The sequence below is a fragment of the Hyla sarda genome, chromosome 4, assembly GCF_029499605.1.
Source record: "Hyla sarda isolate aHylSar1 chromosome 4, aHylSar1.hap1, whole genome shotgun sequence".
NCBI lineage: Eukaryota > Metazoa > Chordata > Amphibia > Anura > Hylidae > Hyla > Hyla sarda.
The window spans coordinates 248,896,489-248,909,424 of NC_079192.1; positions in this window are offsets into that span (position 1 = coordinate 248,896,489).

The following is a 12,936-nucleotide window of genomic DNA, read 5'->3' on the forward strand; positions in this document are numbered from 1 at the left end:
TTTATTAGGGGATAAGATGTCTAGGGGCGGAGTACCCCTTTAAAAGTGAAATTGGCCTGAATGCATTCATTGTCTGGCTTTCCTTCCCCTTTTTTGGTATTAGGATTATTATGGCTTCTGCCATGGAGGGGGATAATTCCCCTCTTTCTAAGGATTCATTTATTACCTCCAAGAGGAAGGTGAGAAGGGGGTCTCTAAACTTTCTATATATATCAAATGTAAGGCCATCTGACCCTGGTGCAGTATTATTAGTAAAATATTTTAGGCTAGCCTCTATTTCCTCAAGGGTTCCATTTACCTCCATTACTTTCGCCTCCTCCTCATTTAGTCTAGGGCAGTGGTTCTCAACCTTTTTGGCGACTGTACCCACACAGGCTGAAAGTATGTCCGCGGGTACCCCCTCGCACAGAACTTGCGCACAAGGGGTACCCGCGGACAAAAGGCGTGTTCTTACCTTTATACTAATGCATCCCCCCTCCATCTTTATCCCCTTGTGTTATTATTCCCCCTCCATCTTTATCCCCTTGTGTTATTATTCCCCCTCCATCTTTATTCCCTTGTGTTATTATTCCTCCTCCATCTTTATCCCCTTGTGTTATTATTCCCCCTCCCTCTGATCCCCTTGTGTTATTATTCCTCCTCCATCTTTGTCCCCTTGTGTTATTATTCCCCCTCCCTCTGATCCCCTTGTGTTATTATTCCTCCTCCATCTTTATCCCCTTGTGTTATTATTCCTCCTCCATCTTTATCCTCTTGTGTTATTATTCCTCCTCCATCTTTATCCCCTTGTGTTATTATTCCTCCTCCATCTTTATCCCCTTGTGTTATTATTCCCCCCTCCATCTTTATCCCCTTGTGTTATTATTCCTCCTCCATCTTTATCCCCTTGTGTTATTATTCCTCCTCCATCTTTATCCCCTTGTGTTATTATTCCTCCTCCATCTTTATCCCCTTGTGTTATTATTCCTCCTCCATCTTTATCCCCTTGTGTTATTATTCCCCCTCCATCTTTATCCCCTTGTGTCATTATTCCCGCTCCATCTTTATCCCCTTGTGTTATTATTCCTCCTCCATCTTTATCCCCTTGTGTTATTATTCCCCCTCCATCTTTATCCCCTTGTGTTATTATTCCTCCTCCATCTTTATCCCCTTGTGTTATTATTCCTCCTCCATCTTTATCCCCTTGTGTTACTATTCCCCCTCCATCTTTATCCCCTTGTGTTATTATTCCTCCTCCATCTTTATTCCCTTGTGTTATTATTCCTCCTCCATCTTTATCCCCTTGTCCCATTATTCCCCCTCCATCTTTATCCCCTTGTGTTATTATTCCTCCTCCATCTTTATCCCCTTGTGTTATTATTCCCCCTCCATCTTAATCCCCTTGTGCCATTATCATCCGATATGGCAAAAGGGGATCAGAGGAAGGGGGAATAATGGCACAAGGGGATAAAGATGGAGGGGGGAATAATAACACATGGTGATAAAGATGGAGGAGGAATAATAACGCAAGGGGATAAAGATGGAGGGGGAATAATAACACAAGGGGATAAAGATGGAGGAGAAATAATAACACAAGGGGATAAAGATGGAGGGGGAATAATGACACAAGGGGATAAAGATGGAGGGGGAATAATAACACAAGGGGATAAAGATGGAGGAGGAATAATAGTACAGGGGATAAAGATGGAGGAGGAATAATAACACAAGGGGATAAAGATGGAGGAGGAGGAATAATAACACAGGGGGATAAAGATGGAGGAGGAATAATAACACAAGGGGATAAAGATGGAGGAGGAATAATAACACAAGGAGATAAAGATGGAGGAGGAATAATAACACAAGGGGATAAAGATGGAGGGGGAATAATAACACAAGGGGGTAAAGATGGAGGAGGAATAATAACACAAGGGGGTAAAGATGGAGGAGGAATAATAACACAAGGGGATAAAGATGGAGGAGGAATAATAACACAAGGGGATAAAGATGGATGGGGGATAATAACACAAGGGGCTAAAGATGGAGGGGGGATAATCAACCCCCCCCCCCATATTAATCCCCTTGTACCATTATTATCCGATATGGCAAAAGGGGATCAGAGGAAGGGGCGAATAATGGCGCAAGGGGATAAAGATGAAGGAGGGAATAATAACACAAGGGGATAAAGATGGAGGGGGAATAATAACACAATGGGATAAAGATGGAGGAGGAATAATAACACAAGGGGATAAAGATGGAGAGGGGGATAATCAACCCTCCCCCTCCATATTAATCCCCTTGTGTTATTATTCCTCATCCATCTTTATCCCCTTGTGTTATTATTCCTCCTCCATCTTTATCCCCTTGTGTTATTATTCCCTTCCATCTTTATTCCCTTGTGTTATTATTCCTCCTCCATCTTTTTCCCCTTGTGTTATTATTCCTCCTCCATCTTTATCCCCTTGTCCCATTATTCCTCCTCCATCTTCATCCCCTTGTGTTATTATTCCTCCTCCATCTTTATACCCTTGTGTTATTATTCCCCCCTCCATCTTAATCCCCATGTGCCATTATCATCAAATATGGCAAAAGGGGATCAGATGGAGGGGGGAATAATGGGACAAGGGGATAAAGATGGAGGAGGAATAATAACACCAGGGGATAAAGATGGAGGAGGAATAATAGTACAAGGGGATAAAGATGGAGGAGGAATAATAGTACAAGGGGATAAAGATGGAGGAGGAGGAATAATAACACAGGGGCATAAAGATGGAGGGGGAATAATAACACAAGGGGATAAAGATGGAGGAGGAATAATAACACAAGGGGATAAAGATGGAGGAGGAATAATAGTACAGGGGGATAAAGATGGAGGGGGAATAATAACACAAGGGGATAAAGATGGAGGAGGAATAATAACACAAGCGGATAAAGATGGAGGAGGAATAATAACACAGGGGGATAAAGATGGAGGGGGAATAATAACACAAAGGGATAAAGATGGAGGAGGAATACTAACACAAGGGGATAAAGATGGAGGAGGAATAATAACAAAAGGGGATAAAGATGGAGGAGGAGGAATAATAACACAGGGGGATAAAGATGGAGGGGGAATAATAACACAAGGGGATAAAGATGGAGGAGGAATAATAACACAAGGGGATAAAGATGGAGGAGGAATAATAACACAGGGGGATAAAGATGGAGGGAGAATAATAACACAAGGGGATAAAGATGGAAGAGGAATAATAACAAAAGGGGATAAAGATGGAGGAGGAGGAATAATAACACAGGGGGATAAAGATGGAGGGGGAATAATAACACAAGGGGATAAAGATGGAGGAGGAATAATAGTACAGGGGGATAAAGATGGAGGAGGAATAATAACACAAGGGGATAAAGATGGAGGAGGAGGAATAATATCACAGGGGGATAAAGATGGAGGGGGAATAACAACACAAGGGGATAAAGATGGAGGAGGAATAATAACACAAGGGGATAAAGATGGAGGGGGGGATAATAACACAAGGGGATAAAGATGGAGGGGGAATAATAACACAGGGGGATAAAGATGGAGGGGGAATAATAACACAAGGGGATAAAGATGGAGGAGGAATAATAACACAGGGGGATAAAGATGGAGGGAGAATAATAACACAAGGGGATAAAGATGGAAGAGGAATAATAACAAAACGGGATAAAGATGGAGGAGGAGGAATAATAACACAGGGGGATAAAGATGGAGGGGGAATAATAACACAAGGGGATAAAGATGGAGGAGGAATAATAGTACAGGGGGATAAAGATGGAGGAGGAATAATAACACAAGGGGATAAAGATGGAGGAGGAGGAATAATAACACAGGGGGATAAAGATGGAGGGGGAATAACAACACAAGGGGATAAAGATGGAGGAGGAATAATAACACAAGGGGATAAAGATGGAGGGGGGGATAATAACACAAGGGGATAAAGATGGAGGGGGGGATAATCAACCCCCCCTCCATATTAATCCCCTTGTACCATTATTATCCGATATGGCAAAAGGGGATCAGAGGAAGGGGGAATAATGGCGCAAGGGGCTAAAGATGGAGGGGGGAATAATAACACAAGGGGATAAAGATGGAGGGGGAATAATAACACAAGGGGATAAAGATGGAGGAGGAATAATAACACAAGGGGATAAAGATGGAGGGGGGTATATTCAACCCTCCCCCCTCCATATTAATCCCCTTGTACCATTATTATCCGATATGGCAAAAGGGGATCAGAGGAAGGGGGAATAATGGCGCAAGAGGATAAAGATGGAGGGGGGAATAATAACACAAGGGGATAAAGATGGAGGAGGAATAATAACACAGGGAGATAAAAATGGAGGGAGAATAATAACACAAGGAGATAAAGATGGAGGAGGAATAATAACAAAAGGGGATAAAGATGGAGGAGGAGGAATAATAACACAGGGGGATAAAGATGCAGGGGGAATAATAACACAAGGGGATAAAGATGGAGGAGGAATAATAGTACAGGGGGATAAAGATGGAGGAGGAATAATAACACAAGGGGATAAAGATGGAGGAGGAGGAATAATAACACAGGGGGATAAAGATGGAGGGGGAATACTAACACAAGGGGATAAAGATGGAGGAGGAATAATAACACAAGGAGATAAAGATGGAGGAGGAATAACAACACAAGGGGATAAAGATGGAGGAGGAATAATAACACAAGGAGATAAAGATGGAGGAGGAATAACAACACAAGGGGATAAAGATGGAGGAGGAATAATAACACAAGGGGATAAAGATGGAGGGGGGGATAATAACACAAGGGGATAAAGATGGAGGGGGGATAATCAACCCCCCCTACATATTAATCCCCTTGTACCATTATTATCCGATATGGCAAAAGGGGATCAGAGGAAGGGGGAATAATGGCGCAAGGGGATAAAGATGGAGGGGGGAATAATAACACAAGGGGATAAAGATGGAGGGGGAATAATAACACAAGGGGATAAAGATGGAGGGACCGCACTGACGTATGACGTCCTCCTGCGTTGTGCCGCAACTCCGCGCAACATAAGGGGAGGTCACATGTCTCCCCGGCAACCAGGCAGCTCACTCACAGTAAAAAAAATGTGCGCTGTCAAATACTGGCCAATGCATGTACGTACCCCCGCTCCACCCGTGGCGTACCCCTTGGGGTACGCGTACCACGGGTTGAGAACCCAGGGTCTAGGGAGTGTAATTCTATCCCAAAAAACTTTAATCTCTGCCTCAGACCTTCTGCATTCCTTTGTATACAGCTCATTTATACCCTCCTGCCCTCTCGTTTTTTATTCAATTTTATTCAATTTTTATCTTTTAATACTGTAATCCCATTCCTATCCTTCTGGTTAATTATCCCCATAAATACTTTATTAGGTTTCCATGAGTCAGTATATTGTTTCTTTTTCCTAAAAAAACTGGCATGTTGCGCCTTTTCCATTAAATACTTCTGATATTTTTCTTGTTTCTGATTCAACTGTTCCCAGTTCTTCGCATTGGGGTTTTTACCGTAAGTATTTTCAGTCATATTTATGTCATCTCTGATTGCTTTTTCTTCCTTCTTACACTTCTTCCTAAACCTAGCAATATTTCTTATTATTACCCTCTGAGGAATGCTTTTAAAGTGTCCCAGACCATAAGGATATTGGTTGACCCTTTATTTATTTCCCAGAATTCTTTAATTTCCCGTTCTATCCCTTCTGTTACCTTATCTATCTTAAGCCAGTGGGGATTTATATACATGCTCCTAATCCCTTCTTTCTCCTTTTTCCCTTTCACCAGATAGCATACTACCAGTGCATGATCCGAGATACCTCTGGGTTCATACCTGATTTTCTTTATAATAGCTAATGCTTCCGTGTTGACCAAAATATGGTCAATCCTGGAAGCAGTTTTGTGGGTGGTGTTAAAACATGAAAAAACCCTCTTATACAGATATTGTGTCCTCCATGCATCTTCCCAGCCAACCTCCTGACACCATTTAAACAGCAGAGTTTTCCCTTTGCCCAAATCTCACCCCTGCCAATCCATGTCTTTTTCCATGACACAATTTAGGTCTGCTAAAACCAAAAGCTCCTTATGTTCTTTATCTTGCTGGAATTCAATTATTGCTTGTAACACTTCAACCGCAAATGGAGGGGGGATATACACAAATGCCAGGATGACCAGTCGATCTTCCCATTTAGCATAGAGAAAAACATATCTCCCTCTATGGTCTATCCAAGAGTGTAGTATCTGTATATCTATAACTTTATGAATTAGTACGGACACCCCAGATGAATAGGCAGAAAAAGTGGAGTGAAAGGTTTCCTTCACCCATGTATGAGTTATCAGGGATAGTGACTCCCTGACTAGATGTGTCCCTAAGAGGCAGACAATTGCAGGAAGAAGTGTATTAATTTTATCAAACAAAGCCACCCTTTTGATCTTATCCTTAACACCTCTTATATTCCAAACCAAGATTTTATCGTCCATATTTTCTTACTCCTTTCCTTTTGCTATCTCTACTCCTAACCTTAGCCTGCAACCTAGTTGGCTCCTAACCCTCCCTCCCCCCCCCTTCCCCCCCCCCCTCTCCCTCTCTCCCTGAGTTTTCTCTTTCACTCTCCACTATATCTTCCCCCATCTGCAGGCAGGCAAATCTTGACCCCATCATGCTAGTGAGTTATTCTTGATCTTGCACACTCTGCTTTTGTGCCCAAGTCTTAACATTATCATGTGGTGACTTAAGATATTTCTCCATTCTAGTGCTGTATGGGGCCTCATCCCCCCCCCCCCCCCCCCAGAGTAGCGATCACAAGGAGAGGACAAAGAGCGGCATACTTATTAATACTTTTTATCAGAGAAACACAATAAATAGTTTAAGCCATAGTCCAGGGCCTCATAATCATGGTTTTACGCAGGGATTATATGCTTTTCTATTTACTCACAGCATCCATGTTTTTATAGTCCCTCACGTCCCCCTCCTCCAGCTATTAAAGCCAGACAGGGGGAGAGGCATAGGTGTTAACCAAATAAAAGCGCAGTCAACATAGCCACCAAAAGCTTCACCAACTCTCGCCTCTCCTCTGCATAGAGATTTCCCCTGCCGGTCCCCTCTCCCCTGCAGCAGAATTGAAAGTTCACACATAGAGTCCACCATAATATGTCAAGCCAGGGAGAAAATACACAGCAAAGAGCCGCTCCAGTTGCCCCTTGAGTCACTGCCCAGCACCGCGTTCACGCGGCCGGCAGCCAAAATTCACCATTGCCTACCTATAAATGTCCCAATCCGGGGAGAACTCCGAGCCTCCAGGGCCTGTGCCTCCACTCCAGCCACAAGTCCCGGCGTCTTCCGGGCTCACCTTGGGACCACTTGACTCAGCAGTGTATCATGTGCCTCCTCTCCTCCACTCACAGAGGCCCCGTGATCAAGCCCCTCTCTGCAAGCCAGGGCTGTCTTCCATTTGCCTGCACGGCAGCCCTGCACACCATGGGGCGCCGCTTCACCATCCACCCATACATCCAACCGGCGCCATCCTCCAACTCCATCCTGTCCCTGCTTCTCCAAGACCCTCCCCATAAGGTGTAACAGGGGGGAATAGAGCGGAGAACCTCCTCAACGTTCAGAATCCCTCCCGGCAGTCGAAGGGCCATCCCGAAGCTTCGGAGCTGATGGCTCTACGTCATGCCGTCAGAGCTACCACTACCAGATTGCTTACTTCTTCAACCTTTGCAGCAATGCTGTCAGCACTCCTTTTTTCTATTTCCCAAAAACAACCTCTGGATATGACACTGATCATGTGCACTTTTTTGGCCAGCCGTGGGTAATGAAACATGTGCTGTGAAACCACTGTATGGTCTTGCCCATTGTGCTGCAGCTCAGTTTCAGGGTCTTGGCAATCATCTCATGCACTTTTTATGTAGAGCAAATTCTTTTTTTCAGATGCTCAGAAGGTTCTTTGCCATGAGGTGCATTGTTGAACTTCCAGTGACCAGTATAATAGTGATAAAGTAATAACACCAAATTTAAGACATCTGCTATCCATTCACACCTGAGACCTTGTAACACTAAGAAGTCTTATGACACCGAGGAGACAAAATGAATAATTAAGCCCAATTTGGACATTTCCCTTAGGGTTGTACTCACTTTTGTTGCCAAGGTTTAGACATTAATGGCTGTGTGTTTAGTTATTTTGAAGGGGCAGCAATATTTCTAATTTCAGAATTAGAAAAACATTCCTGCTTTCTTTCAAAAACACCACAACACCTGTCCACAGGTTATGTGTTGTATTGCAGCTCAGTACCATAAATGGAGTAAATGGAGCTGAACTGCAATACTACCTGAAACCTGTGGAGAAGTGTGGCGCTGTTTTTGGGAAAAAAGCAAGAATTTTTGTCCATTCCTTAACCCCTTAAGGACTCAGGGTTTTTCCGTTTTTGCACTTTCGTTTTTTCCTCCTTACCTTTTAAAAATCATAACCCTTTCAATTTTCCACCTAAAAATCCATATTATGGCTTATTTTTTGCGTCGCCAATTCTACTTTGCAGTGACATTAGTCATTTTACCCAAAAATGCACGGCAAAACGGAAAAAAAAATCATTGTGCGACAAAATAAAAAAAACGCCATTCTGTAAATTTTGGGGGCTTCCGTTTCTACGCAGTGCATATTTCGGTAAAAAATACACCTTATCATTATTCTGTAGGTCCAAACGGTTAAAATGATACCCTACTTATATAGGTTTGATTTTGTCGCACTTCTGGAAAAAATCATAACTACATGTAGGAAAATTTATACATTTAAAAATGTCATCTTCTGACCCCTATAACTTTTTTATTTTTCCACGTACAGGGCGGTATGAGGACTCATTTTTTGCGCCGTGATCTGAAGTTTTTATCGGCATGATTTTTGTCTTGATCGGACTTTTTGATCACTTTTTATTCATTTTTTAATGGTATAAAAAGTGACCAAAATACGCTTTTTTGGACTTTGGAATTTTTTTGCGCGTACGCCATTGACCGTGCGGTTTAATTAATGATATATTTTTATAGTTCGGACATTTACGCACACGGCGATACCACATATGTTTATTTTTTTTTTTACACTGTTTTATTTTTTTATGGGAAAAGGGGGGTGATTCAAACTTTTATTAGGGAAGGGGTTAAATGACCTTTATTAACACTTTTTTTTTACATTTTTTTTGCAGTGTTATAGGTGCCATAGGGACCTATAACACTGCACACACTGATCTTTCATCCTGATCACAGGCGTGTATTAACACGCCTGTGATCAGTGTTATCGGCGCTTGACTGCTCCGGCCTGGATCTCAGGCACGGAGCAGTCATTCGTCGATCGGACACCGAGAAGGCAGGTAAGGGCCCTCCCGGTGTCCGGTCAGCTGTTCGGGACGCCGCGATTTCACCGCGGCGGTCCCGAACAGCCCGACTGAGCAGCCGGGTCACTTTCACTTTCACTTTAGAAGTGGCGGTCAACTTTGACCGCCGCTTCTAAAGGGTTAATACCGCACATCGCCGCAATTGGCGATGTGTGGTATTAGCCGCGGGTCCCGGCCGTTGATGCAGGATCGTGGCGCGATCCCGCTTCATATCGCGGGAGCCGGCGCAGGATGTAAATATACGTCCTGCGTTGTTAAGGGGTTAACAACCCATTTATACACTGTTAAAGAGCCTGTGCACTCATTGCTTTACATTGTAGCAGAGTGTCTTGTTTTTCTTTTAGTGTTGCCACAGGAAAAAATACAATAACATTTTTCCAAAAATGTAAGGAGTGTATACACTTATGTAGGATATTGTATGTGTTACAGTATATTATCACTTTACCGATAGGGGTACTATTATAGCATACCTGGAGGTCTTCACAAGGCCCCTGGCTCCCTGATAACTAACAACCACCTTAGGAAAGAGTCACTGGGGGCATATGGGAATGATTGGGTGACACCTATGCCGTATTTTTTTAAGTATACACATGCTATTCATATTTGGGTGAGGTATGAGCCTTTCAAACAAAGCTCCCAGTGTAGGGAAAGTCCGGCTGGGCCAAGATAATTGAGGTTAAAGGGGTACTCCCGTGTAAAAAAAATTTATTTTTTTAAATCAACTAGTGCCAGAAAGTTCAACAGATTTGTAAATTCTATTAAAAAATCTTAATCCTTCCAGTATTTATTAGCTGCTTAATACTACAGAAGAAATAGCTTTCTTTTTGGAACACAGAGCTCTCTGCTGACATCTCTGTCCATTTTAGGAACTGTCCAGAGTAGGAGAAAATCCCCATAGCAAACATATGCTGCTCTGGACAGTTCCTAAAATGTCAGCAGAGAGCACTGTGGTCATGATGTCAGCAAAAAGCTCTGTGTTCTAAAAATAAAACTATTTCCTCTTTAGTATTCAGACCCTAAAAAGTACTGGAAAGATTAAGATTTTTTAATAGAAGTAATTTACAAATCTGTTTAACTTTCTGGCACCAGTTGATTAAAAAAAAAAAAAGTTTTTCACGGGAGTACCCCTTTAACAAATGCTTGTTTGTTTGATGTACTGGATAGTAGGCACAGGGTCTCATAGTGAGGGACACTGTATTTAGTTAAAGGATAGTCAGACAGTTTATTTTTGCACTGTGCTATCAAACTGTTTTGCTTTGTATGAGGACAATAAAGCTGGTGGAGCCTCATTTGAACTTAAATCCAATGTGTTGGAGTGAGAATATGTTTATTTGCCATTCATCTTTCCCGAGAGATGGCAATTCTGTGATTTAACATGCCCCCAGGTTTTCACGCTGTATAAAAAGACAGCATAGCCAAAGCGCTGCTGAAATTATATGAGCCAACCTTACCACTTTTATGTGCACAGTCAGCTTTTTAAAAGGTATGAAGTCATGACTTACTGTATGTAGATGTTGTATTGCAGTTCTAATAAAAGTACACTCCATGAGTCAATGAGAGCAGTAAAATGAAATGGCAAAGCAATAGTCAGCTGTGGGTCACTGCAAATGAAAAGAGAAAAAATATGAATGTATTACACGCCAGTTAGAAAGCTTTCAAGAGGATTCTACAATGAGATTTTTCTAATTGTCCAATGAAAATCAATGTTAATAACAATTACAATTTTTAGTGGAAATAACTCTTGTTCCACTTAAAACTTAAAGCGTACCCGTCAGATCCAACAAAAAAACTTTTTTTTAAATATATCACTCAGTACCTAATCCTGACCATGTACATCTAATTTTTATGTCTAGCACCTTTATTTTTTTTATTACACCTTTAATTTAGCTCACTAGTCTGAATTCTTCTCAAAGGGAGGAGGCGTGGCCTCACTGTGGAGGTATCCGCCCCCCTCCCTCAGTATGCTGTCTGCTCACATCTTCCCTAGCATTAGCAAAACTACAACTCCCAGCTTGTCCTCACTGACAGTAGTGGGACACAAGCTGACAGGGAGAGGATTTTTCCTCCAGCTGTGAGCCCTGCGCTCACAGCTGTCAATCAAGGAAGTGAGTCCATGACGCATGGACACAGCAGGACTAGTATGTGTCCAAGCAGGCAGGGGCGCAGTTGTTTGACTGGCTTTTTCAGTATGAAATACTGAAAATTTTCTAATTAAAGCAATTGCAAAACCTATTGGTTTTACATGATTTACAACATATCAAAAGTTTTTGTATCTGACAGTGCCCATTTAAACTTTGGTTATATTTGGAGTCTATCATACTGCCCAAGGGTATCTTAAAAGATTACAGGCAAAATATCTCCAAAGCGATAACCTCAGCATAGATATAAGGCAAATTTTCTAACATGTGACAAGCTGACATATACCAGTTTTACAGTGCACTGTCCCTGCAATTGAATTTGCTGAGGGCCTGAAACCTGATTTGCTAAATGTTGTCTCTTACCTGTCTTGTAGTGAAATAATAGACCCAGTCTATATGTGATAGTGCACCATTGATTATTACAGTCATAAATAAAGTTGAACAAACTGTTCAAAAGTTCAGTTCTGTATTAAGCCTCAAAACATATGTACAAGTAGAATCTCCCAATAGAGGACACATTTACAGGGAATACAAAAGTGAGACGCTATTGAGAGATATCACTTATTGGGGGAAAAAAGTATCAAAAATCTTTCTAAATGACAGAAAACTGTACTGTACTCACTGCAGAGTGTAATTACCTATAAAACATGATAAAAAGCAATATTACAGTAGAATGCAGTGCAGTTTAATCATCCCTTATTCCTCCGTATCATTTCATCCCCCCTTTATAAACTGTGCCACCTTATTCCCCCATGCCTTGTGCCAATTATCCCCCCTTGATCCTCCTGTGCCATTTAATTCCCCCTTTATTACCCTCCGTGTAAATTCATCACCCACCTCTTTATGAAGTGGCACAGGGAGATAAAGCGGAAATTAAATGGCACAGGGGGATAAAGGGGAATGAAATGGCATGGGGGGGGGGGGAAATGGCACAGGGGGTGGTAAAGAGAGGGTGATGAATTTGCACAGAGGGTAATAAAGGGGGAATGAAATAGCACAAGGGGGATTTAGAGGAAATAATTTGGCACAGGGGGTAAAAAAGGGTGGGATTATTTGGCACAGGGGAAATAAAGTGGGACATGGGGGATCAGGGAAGGAGGGGGGTGAATGATGTGGCCGGCGGACATACAGAAGCAGGAGACCACTGTTTAAACAGCGGTCTTTTGCTTCTGTGCTGGGGCTTCTGTAGGGGGTGCATCAGGGGCCTGGGCCACCTGGGAGCCTAAGCCCCTTAGTGGGGTTATGGCTGTACCCCCTGATGGCGGCCCTGTGTACAAACACTTGGAAAAATATGGTACTCTCTGTGTATTCATGGGTGCACAGATAGGGTCCCAAACCGTATAAAACCATAGAAAGAAGTAACGTAGCACACCACTTGTGATGAAAGAAGGAGGTTGTTAT